Genomic DNA, 13,079 nt, shown 5'->3' with positions numbered 1-13,079 from the left:
ACGATACATTAAGGAGGTTGATTCTTCTTAAGATACTCAAACATTTTTGTTAAGCCCCCTGCACGTGCATTTTTGCACACACATAACATTCAATGTGCATGTGCAGAGTTTGAGATTTAAAAAGCTGTTTGTTTTATCAGGAGTTCTGCTTAAAAGAAGCAAAATTGTACATGATTTAAATATGGCCAAACTCCCATTCAAGTATTTGAAAGGGAAGGATGTCAAACTTGTACAGACTTCAGTGTCAAGCTGATGTGAACTTCATACTGAGGATTTTTACTGGTCATGAGAGCCGGATCTCCAAACCACAGACCAAACGACTGTTTTCAGTGGAATTGCCCACAGTGTCCAAGCCAAAAGGCTGGGAGCATTCTGCTTATTTTCTAACGCTCATTGTGCACCATAAATCTGTCACCCAGGCTAATGTATGCAATACACTTTTCCTGCTCTTGAAGGAAAAGTGTTGGCAGATAAGGTCTGAACTGTAGTTCATGCCATTGTGCACCCATCTACTTTATTTGGCGTACACAAACACAACCTTTGACCTTCACACACCTTACTTACTAGTCTTGCTGTGACTCCAGCTTCTTCCCTGAGATGACATGCAGGTTGTTGTTTTGGCACGGTGGAGATCAATTATACGTCAAAGATAAGCAAAGGCAAGACTTGCATGGGGAGCTAAACATAACAGCCGTACTGGTTTAGTGGTTTTTAATCTTGAACATTTGAGCCTCTGAAAATTGTTCCAACTAAAGCAGGAGCAGTGCACCTGGTATATCAAGGTCAGTGTTCAAGGTCAATATGTATAGGCATACATTAACCAAACCTACACAAAAAACTGTACCTTGTGCTTGTCCAATAGAATTTAATTTAATAAGTGCACTAAAACCTGGTTCTCGATCTTGATCTCTGCTCTGCAGGAAAGCCTACATTACATTTCAATGTAAGACAATCAGTTTTTTTTTTTATCACAGGCAGGCACGCAGGCATTAAAAGCAGACTGTTTTAAGGCTTCAAGTACTGCTGGAGGGGACCAAGGATTAAAACTACATAGTTGTACTAGCACATGTTGCTCTTCAGTGTATTGTCAAATATATTTCAGTGTCATTTTATGTTATTATTTATTTTTTCTTTACTAAATGGCATTGTAGAAGGTAAAGTCACTCCACTTTTTATTTTGATTAAGGCATTTTTAGTCTGTTTTGGGCTTTACAAGCTGCTGTCATGCAAATACGGGGCTTCATGTAAACATATGCTGCAGATGTGTAACGCTAAGGGTTTGTTCAGCACTATAAACACGTGCAAAGCCTGTTATTTCCATCAGAACCCTCCGTGTAACTGCGCGGGTCTCGGTCCATTTGCGTCGCCAGTGCGGTGCAGCTTTAACCGGTCCGTCATGCCTTGCGGTGTCCTAGTTCTGTTCCGATCGTGATTTACACGTGAGGTCTCCTTCACTGATAGCAAGCCTACAAGCCCCCTTGTAGGATGTCCGATGAGTGGACGGACTCGTGTTTATATCCACTCGGTTTCTAGAAGAGGCGGGGATGCGCGCACACCGTTAACTGTGATGCAGGCGCCGATCGGCACAGAATAAACAGGGATCTCCCTCAAGTGGCCCGCATACCATGACGAAGAAAGTACTGGATTTTATCCCAGAGAGATATTCGGTGGCTACAGAACAAGAGAGTTCTTAATCGTCTAAGACACAGTGAGCTGCGGCTGGAAAGAGGTATGTTGTCGTGTTTGTTGCACTGGATTGAACGCAGTGAATGCGTCAGTCACGCCAACATTTAAAAGCTGCTGTCCTTTAGACAAGCTTGTAGACTGTTATGGGCTAATAAGTTCACTGTTGGCAGTTTTGTGTTAAAGCCTGTGAGGAGGACAAACGCAGAAGAGAGACTAAAATGACCGATCAACTGCAGTTGCGTAACTTTATTTGACAGATTTATTCACGCCCTTCTCGTCCTCCCTTTCAAAGAAATCTAACCCACATCCTCGGTCAGTGTTCCTGACACAAAATACCAGATCCATGAGCCATCCAGGAAGTGAGTTAGTGGTCAGTGCGTGAGTGGGATCTGTCTGCTGAGCCCTGCAATGCAATTTATAGAGTTGGGCTGTAAGCGCGCACTCAGCAGTGGTTTTTTAATCAAGTTCCTTCAACTGAGTCATGCAGCTACAGCACACAGGAAGAAGTCCTTGAAGCACACGTGTGGCGGACGCAAGGGTAAACTGTTTGTAGTAGGAATACTTTGCTCTGAGAAGTATACTCTGCTACTAAACTGTTGTTTCCTGATATATTGGTAACGGTTAAACCTTTTGAGAAACTGTTACAGATATCTTCATTATCAGTGAATCTTGTGCCTTTTTCAGTGTGTCAGTAATTATTATTATTATTTTTAAAAATTCCTGTCATTATTTCTAAAAAGTAGTGCCATATTGCAACTTTTGGTATGATCAGATACAGAGTATTTATACTGATACAATACTTTTAGCCTATAAAGGCAGCTTATAGGGAAGAGTAGTGGTTCGTGATTTATAAGATCAATCATCATCAGTTTACAAAATGAATACATTTTAATGATTACTAAATGACTGTGACTTTTACTTTCCACTATACTTAGTTAGCAAAACACACCTTTCAGCTTTTCATGTATTTTGAAACAGTTTTTTCTTTTCTTTTTTGAAGACCTGCAATGTAAACAGTATAGATCCAATACCAATACCAGCATTGGTATGGATAATTTCAATATTTGGATCAATCTGCCCACATCTACTTAAAAGCTACAATTTTGTCCACGGATTCAGTTTACCATCATAAGACAAAGAGATCCTGACCAAAAAAAATCTCCCCGTTCACACAAGTTCCCATGCCAGCTAAGCACCAATATTTTTGCATTATTGATATTCATTCACACTGTGTCTGCATTTGCCTGAGATGTCAGAACCATGCTACCCAAGTGGGAAGACTCGTAACAGACTTTGCAGTGTAAATCCAGTCCAGTTTATCTTTCAGCAGACTCCCCCTCCCAGCACCTTGCGGTCAGTTAAGCTGCAGGTCTTACCGGGTTAAAGGCTTATTGTCTTCAGCAAGCTGATTAGTTTTAACTTTTGAAACTGCAAGAGGGCACTTTGGTCACTCTGCTTCAACATAGTGATTTTTTTTTCCTGTAACAGTAAAAAATAATAACATCCAGTGATACAGCTGAAGTGTGAATGTGAGTACACTGCTTTGTTACCCATGACACCAGCAGTTGTGACAAAAACCTGCAGCTGCCTTTAAATTGTTACCCACAAAGGACTGCATGTTGCATTCGTGTGAATACCACTGCTTGCTTAATAACAGGGAACTCTTACACTGTTTATGACACAATAGATGATTGATAGTATCTGATTGCAAAGCTGTTCTCAAGCTTTTCACTCAGCTTATGCAAGCTTTTGCTGAATATGCAGCCATCTCACTGTCTTCAGCTGACAAAATTGATGTGGAGGTAATCTTCACATCAAGCCTCCTGTGCAGCATTAAGCTGCACAGGAGGCTAGAAGGTGGAGGTTTCATTTATAGATTGCAATATGCATTATCAGTTTTAGGAGGACCGCTGTGTTCTCATGGACTCTTAAAAGCATTACATTATATTAGTATATAAGTAAAGAGAAACAGGCAGGGGGAGTGGGAAATTGGTGTATAATATGAAGGCTGTGTGCCAACTTAAAAGCAGAGTCATGAGTTTATTGCTGTATTGAAGGGCCTGTGAACCTCCAGGATGTTCCATCAAGAACAGTGACATCTTGTGTGAGCACAGAGGTCGAAATGTAATTTCATTTAGGGTTTATATTTGGATTACCTGCTGACGTTAGCATTTTAGCCTTCCTGTTGTTCAAAGCAAGAAGATCTTGGGTTTGAATATGGTTGGCTGGTACATTTCTTGCATGAAGTTTGCACGTTCTACCCGTGATTGCGTGGGTTTTCTCCAACAATCCAAAGACATGCACATTAGCTTAATTGTTCATTCTAAATTGCTAAATTGGATGCAAATGTGGGTCACTGTATGACGGCTGCAGGCTTTAGTCTTTACAACTGTGGCAAGATATTAGTAGGGAAGTTTTAGGTGCCAGAGGGTTGATCATCTGAACATTAGTAACCTTCTGACGTTGAGCTTTGAATGAGCTAACTAACACAGCTAAAATCTGAGCTAAAGCTATGTGTCTGTGAGCTACTATTGTAGTCTCACAACTAGTTTGGGAGTCATTGTGGATCATTTTAGGCAGCTTACACAATTGTGAAGTAAAAACTCTCAGCAGAAGATTTCTTTTATCCAGTGATTTTTAGCAAGCTCATAGAGCCTGGACATTTTTATTAGGAGTAAGTTTTTAAATTGTATGCAGGCCATTGACCTCTTAACATAGAGGATAGAGTTTATCTGTTTGGCATGACCGCTCCAGCTAAAACTAGACAATATCCACCATAAGGCCAACTCTGAGATGTTCCAGCAAAACTCCACTACATCTCCAACAAGAACCCCCACTGCAGAGCACACCTTCATGTTTTCTCGCAGCCCACATTCAAAGGAAACAAAGAGGAAGTGACAGGAAAGCACGGACTGCTTCTTAATTGTTGCCGATTGTGTGGTCTACTTTCCCAGACCGTACCCTCCAATCACTCCGGTCAGCTGTGTAAGGTCGGGACAAAGCCTGAGCTGCGTCACCATGGTGAGGGATTGTTTGCATCCAGTCATGCTGCTGGCCATGTGGACTCACGCATGCACATTACAGCGTGCTCTTTTGTTTGTGCACCACTTGTTGTTTTTCAGTGGATCCCCTCCAGCTTCCACAACCTCCTTGTTGCGTATAAAAAAAATTGGCATCGTCTGTTTTTTGAACTGCTATAAGTCTCATCTACTGAGTGCCATGTCTCCATTAGTAATTAGATTTTTGACTGACAGTCGTGTTTTTAAAAAAAAAAATATGATCGAGTTTTGATTTTTCAAAGCAAATGTGTCTGTTTAATCAGATGTTTGAGGGTACACACAGCAACAAGATTGGCATTGAGTCTATTAAACTGTAATTTAGCAAGAGGCTGAGATGGCACAGAGCTGACCAAGGCAGGAAATGAACTATTAACTATTAACTATTATCGAGACTGAAGAAGTCACTTGGATGAGTGACGAAACGTTTCTCCCACAAAACGCTACGTCCAGATAAACAGAATCAACTTTTGGAGATTAACTATTAGGTTTGTATATTGGATTTAAATTCCACCTTTAAGTCGGTGTGAAATGAAAAGCTTTTAGTTAACATTTCTCAGTCTGTTCCTTCAATGCTCATCCACGGCTTATTAAAGGAGCTTTTAGCTTCATTTTTGTGCTGATCCCTCTCATGAGCTGCTATCCATGTTTGAGGAAATATAAATAAGAAGCCTGGACTTCTCGCGCTGCGTCCCCTCCCTAACTCTGCCTTCCTCTGGCATCCTGAGAATGAAACTTCAGGGGAGTTAGACTGGAGTCATAACTAAGTTTAGCTCAACGGTTCACAGCCCAGACAACACAATATTTTTCATGTCTGAAACCAAATGGCTGTGGCAGAAGTTGTCTGACAGCAAGGATTTGTACTGATAGCTGCAGCCTTTCCTTCCCACATCAGTCGTTTTCAATCTTTTCAAGCATTTCCTGAGATTATGACTCGCATGAGTGTAACATCTCCTATATCGAGCATGTTCTGTCTTCGTGGTTCGATCTCCCTTCGGATCATTGTGTTGTTTATATTTGTTTATTCTGTCTCTTATGCAACGTGTTTTTCTGCTCGTTGAAGGAAAATATACATGAATGCAAACACAGCAAGCTCCAGTAATACAACTGTTTAAGATTTAAAAAAAAAACATTAGAAACTCTAACAATAAGTAGAAAGCATATTATATGTAGCATCAGAAATAGATCTAAATAAAAGCACAGTTATTTCAGTGTTTAGTCATAAAACAGGTCAAATAAATAAATTCCATGGTAGTTAAATGCTAAATCAATTTGCCAAGAATGCATAAAAAAAAGAAAGAAACCATATTTTGGATTTCTCTGAGCCAACAGTAGAAAATCGCGTGTTAATGTGATCAGCCACAACTCTAACAGTATACAGACACAGTTTTTCAGTTCAAAGGTTTTACATACTGGGACATCATTACAAATAAATAAATAAATGCAAACCCAGGACACGCTGGAGAGATTATATCTCTTGGCTGGACTGGGAATGCCTTCATGTTCCCCCGGACAAGCTGGAGGAGGTGGCTGAGAAGATGGAGGTCTGGGCTTCTGTGCTTAGGCTCTGCCCCCGCGACCCCAGCCCCGGATAAGCGGAAGAAGATGGATGAATGGAATAAATGCATGACGAGTGTGTGGAAGAACTAAGTGCACACCGTCATTCAGTAGCTTGTGGAAGCAGGTTTAGCACTAACTTGAAGTAATTGTTTTCTGATTCACTTTATCAGTCGCTCACATCATTGTGGAGGAATTTTGCTCCACTCTTCTTTACAACAGTGACTAATGCACGAATCTCTTAAGGTCCATTTCAATAAGGCTCAGATCTGGGCATTGCAACACCTTGATTCCTTCTTAGCTATGCTGTTGTAGATTTGTTGCTGTGCTGTCGCCCAGATGGCCTCACATTAGACCCTTGAATACTTTGGCATTCATGGTCAACTCAATGACTGCAAGGTGCCCAGGTCCTGTGGCTGCAAAACACACCCAAATTATCAGCCATCATCCACCATGCTTGACCGTGGGTATGAGTTGTTAGTGTCTCGTTCTCCAAACGTGGACATCTCTTCTGTATATAGCAGCGGTCCCCAACCCCCGGGCCATGGACCGGTACCGGTCTGTGAGTCGTTTGGTACCGGGTCGGAAGAGTTGAGGCTCGGGTGTGAAATTTATGGTTTTCATGGTTCTGATCGGTTTTTAGCATAAATTTTTTTTATCGTTAACTCTCTTTCCCTAGGTCTTTTCCCGTGTGTTATGAATAAATCTTCTTTTTCTTTTTGGTACCGATACTGGTTTTATTTTGTTGTATTTATCCACAACACCTTAAAGGCCAGTCCGTGAAAATATTGTTGGACATAAACCGGTCAGTGGCGCAAAAAAGGTTGGGGACCGCTGGTCTACAGGATATTGTTCCAGAAGTCTTGTGGTTTGTTTAGATGCCACTTTGTAAACCTAAGCCATGCTACCATGTTCTTTTTAGAGAGAAGAGTCTTTCTCTTCCAAACAAGTCATCCGTGTTGAGTCCTTTTTCTAATTTTGACTGTCATGAACGTAAACATTTAACATGTTAACTGAGGAATCTGAGATGTAGCTCTTAGCCTTCACCGTTAGGGGTGATTTGGTGGGATATCAATTCTGGGAAAGATAGGCAGTTGTCTTGAATATTTTCTGCTTGTGAATAATCTTTCTCACTGTGGAATGATGGACTTAATTTTGGGGGGAAATGGCCTTATAACCTTTCCCAGACTGAGCAACAATCACTTCTGAGAGATCACAGCTGATGCCTTTCCTCCTTGGCTTTGTGTTAACGCACACCTGAATGCTCCAGGCCTGTAAACTGCCAAAACTCCTGCTTTGATAGAGGTGCTCATACTTGTTGATGACTCCTTAATCAAGCACATTTGATTACCAACTCCTGGCTGTTACTTATCCTTTTAATTCCTATTGAAACGGTAAGAGTGTACTTACTGTTTCACACACTGCTACTGCATTTTAGCTTAGTTTGTGTTAAACAATGACACAGTGTAATGTCACATCTGGAGTTCATCTGAGGTTTTATTTATCTGATTTCAAAACCTGCTCTGGTCCAGGCTGTTGTTATTAAGAATATCCTGCACCTGCACTTCCTTTTCTAGAAACTATGACTGTGCGGACTTGTGGCTCACTGAACACATCTAAATATGGAAGTATACATTTACAATGAAGCCGAATCAAAATAGAAACCAGTGTCGCCGCATACTAATTAGTTTATACCCGCCTGTATGATTTATTAATTCACACGCTGGCAGCGGGATCATCAAAGTAAATGTGATTTAGATTAAAGTCATAACCAGGGAGGAAAGGGAAATTGCATGATGCAAATTCAGAGCAGTAATAGCAATAGCTGTAAAAAAGGAGAGAGCGAGAGAGAGAAAGTGATCGGTGTGGCTGAGGTAAGTCTCTGGAGGAATTGGTGGAACTTATCAGCAAGGAGGAAAAGAAAATCAAAGCTACTTTGCACAAGGTGACGGGCTTCACAGGCCATGTTGTTGGAGCAGTTGAGCAGAGAATTCAATTAGTTATTGACTCTGTCGACAGTTTGTTGTTCTGACCTTCAGGTTTCCAGTTTAGACCTTCAATAACCTGTTAAGTTCAGCTCAGAACTGAATGATGGTGATTTAGGATAGAGACTAATGAGAGTATACTGACACCAATGCTATTATTGATTCTGGTCATACGGTTTAATTCTTTATTGGTTCCCTGATTGATTCTTTATTAACTGTCCATGTGGAAAAATATCCAGCACTGTGAGCCTGTGCAAAATGTAGAAACAGTAAAATAAAGTTTTTTGCATGTGATTTGGGTGGAAAGTGTCCACCGTCACAAGTTGGACACATTTTTCATGCTTCACTGGTCTGTCCCACTTAAGATCAAAAAGTATGCATGTAAAATGAGTTTGACCTACTTGGAGCATCTAAGTTGTTGCAATTTGATTGTTTTTGGATCAAAACTATAGGGCATAAAGTTTTGACTAAAAATGATCTGAACATCTGCTTCTGCACAGCCGCCTGCTCCTGTGGTCCTGTGTGTCGCTCCTGATAAAAGCAAACATCTATCAGCATATGCTGTTTGTGTCAAGGGAACCGTAAGAGCTCTATGAGTAAAGGAATGAAAATTCATCAAAAGGAAAAAAAACCCAGGAACCATGTTAGCGAGGTCAGTTTGAATCTAATATGTTTTAGGCAGTTTGATATCTTATTTGATATTTTTCACAACTCTGTCTGCACATGTGGCCTTAAAGTGTTTATGCAAATCATCTTCTAATTGAACATAACTGCTAGTTTAGTGGAAAACATGTTGCAGTGCTGAAAAGGTGCTGCAACCACTCACTGCTGTGCCAGTTTTATGTCAACATTTCCCATCTTTACATTTACATAAAAATACATTTATCAAGTGTTAACTGCCCCAAAATAACTCCTTCACTTTCAATATGAGCATTGCAAAGTAAAGCCTCACGAGAAAGTCGACCGTCTCAACGTTAACCCTCTGCTCTGTTTTGATATATTTATAATAAATGCATCACAGTGGAGTAAATGAAATCCAAATGTCTCACATAGAAGTGCTCATAGAAAGTGTGAGTATGCACATTAGTGTGAGCAGAGTATCATAAAAGTGTGCGAAAGATTACCACATATGTGGGTTAAACTTCAGTGGATGTTACTCATCATAATAAAAATTCAGTGACAACATTTCAGCCTCACCTGGCTTCTGTCTTAAACCTTGTATTAAAGATACAGGTGTGATCAAATGTCTAAATTCAAATTTTTTTTTTAATGTTTTTCCACAGTGAATTAATTGTGCAGCATGCATCTTTAATGACTTTAAAAACAATAATTGGGTGCACAAGTTTATTTTTCATTTTCTGTAATCAATGCAGGTTCAAATATGTACATACATCCCCAGTCATATCTGGTTAAATGTCCATCAACATGTTGAACCTCAACCAGATGCTTTTTGTAGCAATCAACAAGCTTCTGGTATAATTCTGATCGGATATTTGACAACTCTTCTTGGCAGAATTAGTAGAATTCATTTAAGTTGGTTGGTTTCCTGGGATGGAGCTGCATTTTAAGTGTAGTCCACAAATTTTCAGTAGAGTTAAGGCCATATTATCCATTCCAAACTATTTTTGCTTTGCATCACACTTTTTCAAGTTTTACTATATCTCGGAGAGTAAATGCTGAGTGTTTGCAGACAAGTCGGCGTCTTACGACTGTTTTAATCTCCAGGTGACCAAAGCAAACACAAGTAGGTTAATGGTGCAGCACACTCTTTGCAGTCAATCCAGTTCAGAACAGTTGACCTGTTCAGGAGAACGCAAGGTATTCATCTCAAAAGGGTTTGCACTCCTTCTTCAAACGATCCAACCTTTTCCTTTTAATTTTATCCTGCTTGGTTTTGTTTATTCATCTGCACCCCTACTCTTTCACCTTCACTGTGCCTCTTTGTTTTCTTATTGTCTCCTTTCTATTCCCCAAGCCGCTGAGCTCCTTTGAGAATAATCTCATTTGCTGGATCTATCTCAATTCGAATGCATACTGTCTCGTTTAACAAATCGCCCAGTTTCACTCCAAATGCACACCTTGCCCATAACAGATGCCTTCAGCGCAGAGGAGTGTGCAGCATAATGCGGTCTCTGTAGAAAAAGGCCTCCAGGGGGGGCCAGTAGTTAAATTGGAGGAGAGATGGGATTCCCATTCCAGCTGTGACGAAGATGCAAGGTGCTTAAATTGTTATCGCCTCAAGCGATAGGCAAGTCAAGGATCAGAGCTGAGCTGATGGCCCAGTCAGGAGACAGGAAGCAATGCTGCCCAGTATGGTTGCAAGACTGAGTATTAGCCACCTGCTCTTTCACTGCTCTGTTGCTCAGGCTTGCAAGGGCCATAATGACTGCCTCGCTGCTGAGGCGCTTGTGTCAGCAGTTTGAAATGACTCTCATTCTGTGTGCCTGTAAGCTTTTCTGCACTGAACACCAGGAAATGAAAAATATATCGGAAGAGTTCGATCACAACACAATTACATTACCACAGGCATTTGATGGTACAACATTTCACCAGCAGCGTTACATGAAATCTCTTACAGAGAACTAGTGTTGTGTGTTGTTGTTGGGAGCATCAGGTTTTAGCTCTTTAGTGGCCCTTAACCCATTTAGGAAACACTTAACTAAAACAAGGGTGATTAAGTTGACTGGATAATTTGGTCATAATATCATGTTGTTCCACCTGAATCTACCTGCTGCAGAAGAAATGTTAGTCACATTTGTTAAATGCTCAAAGGTGGTGCAGCTCCAGAATTAGCACCACTTCTGAATCACTGTTGTGTTCACCTGATAGAGTACATGTAATGAATGTTGGGAGATCTCTTTAGCTGCTATGCGCTCCATTATATTCAGCTGGTAGAGCCATTTAACTGAAGTTATTCGCCGGCTCTGTCAATCAATAACCTGAGAGACCGTTAAAATTATAGACATTATATAAAAAACAGACAAAGCCTGAAGGTTTTGAAAAGTGAAGCCAATGCAGAAGTGCCTGAAAACTGCATTATTTCTGTCAGCAGGAGGTAAGAAAAAAAGAAGTCAAACTGTACAGGAGTTTGAGAAAATGACCCCACTTCTCACTCAGTGTGCAACCTCTGTAAACTCAACCAAATGCATGTTGCAGATCTCGGGAACTTGCCTTTAAGAGTGTAGTTTTTTGGGGGGTTTTACACATTCAATTCAATTCAAGTTTATTTATATAGCGCCAAATCATAACAACAGTCGCCTCGAGGCACTTTATATTGTAGGGTAGACCCTACAATAATACATTCAGAGAAAAACCCAACAATCATATGACCCCCTTTGAGCAAGCACTTTGGCGACAGTGGAAAGAAAAAACTCCCTTGAACCCCCTCCCTGAACCAGGCTCAGGGAGGGGCAGCCATCTGCTGTGATCGGTTGGGGTGAGAGAAGGAAGACAGGATGAGAGACATGCTGTGGAAGAGAGCCAGAAATCTCTGGCTCTGGCTCTCTTACACATCTGTATGGCTACATCCATCTCTGCATAACAGGTTATATATAATTATCCTTATGTGTGGAGACAATGTATCATTCAATGATGCACTTCAAGAGCATCATTGCACAACTGAAAGCAGAAATACTTTTTTTTTGTTTTTGTTTCCAAAGACGTCTGGATGCTACGTGTTCTGTATTTAAAAGGAAAGAAATCACATGCTACTCCATCATTAGCGGCTCAGAATTCTGAGCTGATGTTAATTATTAAAAAACCCCCACACTGTTCAACTTGTAGATTTCTGTGATGGGAGCTGTGCTTCAAAGGGTGGCTTTTTAAGCTTCCATCTCGTGCTTGACACTCCATTTGGTGTGAGTGGCTGGCACCGTGCAGTGTGGGTTGCACACCTGTGTCATAACTGTCACTCTGGTGGCATCTGCATATTTCAAGCTGTACTTTTTCCAGCCTGATATGAATATCAAGCAGAAGACTTTTGCTACTGCCTTGTGTATGTCTGAATACCTGCAGCCTGTGCATCATTTACAATTGCAGCATGGTGTTGTTTCTCACAGCGCTGCTGTATAACTCACATTTGGTGTACGCCTCAGGGATGCTGAAGTGACTGAGGAGGGCATCGCTGTTTCTGTGTGTAGTCTGTAATATTTCTCCAAGCCCTGACAACCCAACAACTTATCTATGCTCCAGTGTTTCAGGTATTTGTGACAAGTCAAAACTAGCTGTTGAGATTTTCAATTTTTAGGGCATGAATCCTTTTTGTTGGCATGGCAGGACATTCACTTACGGTCTGGTCAAGTGCTGCGTTCTGCACAGCTGAAGATGTGTTGGTCACTTTCCCATCCCAATTCAGTGCAGTTACTGCTCAATTTGCTGGAACATCTGTGACAGTCTGGCCCATGTATACGAAGAATAGCCTAAGGTTTGGATAGTGCACCTACATGGGTCCATGTCTGAGTTATCCCAGCTGTAGAAAATTGGCTTTTGGTGTCTGAATTTCCAAATTCTTAATATAGGTAGCTGACTGGTGCAGATAACTCATAAGAGGCCTTGAGTTATTACAGGGGTTTTTTTTTATGTTAGATTTTTAGCCCTTAAATTAAGTTGTAGCTTTAGACCAGAAGCTGCAGTTTGGGGAAGGCCTCTTCCAGGCTCTTCCAGGCCTGTCAGATCCCCACAGAAAGCCTCCCAGTAACAGTCTAAGGAGCTTGGAAAGAAAAGCATCTGGACTTCTTTAAGTTGCTTGAAAAGAAGACCAGACGCTTTTCTTCCCAAGCTCCTTAGACTATGATGA

General features: G+C 41.0%; 1 protein-coding gene across 4 annotated transcripts in view; it reads left to right on the top strand.

Moving 5' to 3' along the window:
* The window catches only part of rassf8b (Ras association domain family member 8b), a 37,456-nt gene that overhangs the window by 11,246 nt on the left and 13,131 nt on the right, over window positions 1-13,079 (top strand). The window contains exon 1 of one of the 4 annotated variants that reach the window (XM_082511331.1): window positions 1,377-1,729. The exons of 2 other annotated variants lie outside the window; for them this stretch is intronic. The gene's annotated coding sequence lies outside the window, so the exon portion shown is untranslated. Of the gene's footprint in view, window positions 1-1,376; window positions 1,730-2,062; window positions 2,225-13,079 lie in introns of those variants that run through there. One more of the 4 variants, XM_082511334.1, reaches the window with a different exon arrangement.

This window comes from Aulonocara stuartgranti (assembly GCF_965226115.1).
Source record: "Aulonocara stuartgranti genome assembly, chromosome: 17".
NCBI classification, from domain to species: domain Eukaryota; kingdom Metazoa; phylum Chordata; class Actinopteri; order Cichliformes; family Cichlidae; genus Aulonocara; species Aulonocara stuartgranti.
The sequence above is the reverse complement of the archived record's forward strand: the minus strand, read 5'-3'. Positions and strand labels throughout refer to the sequence as shown.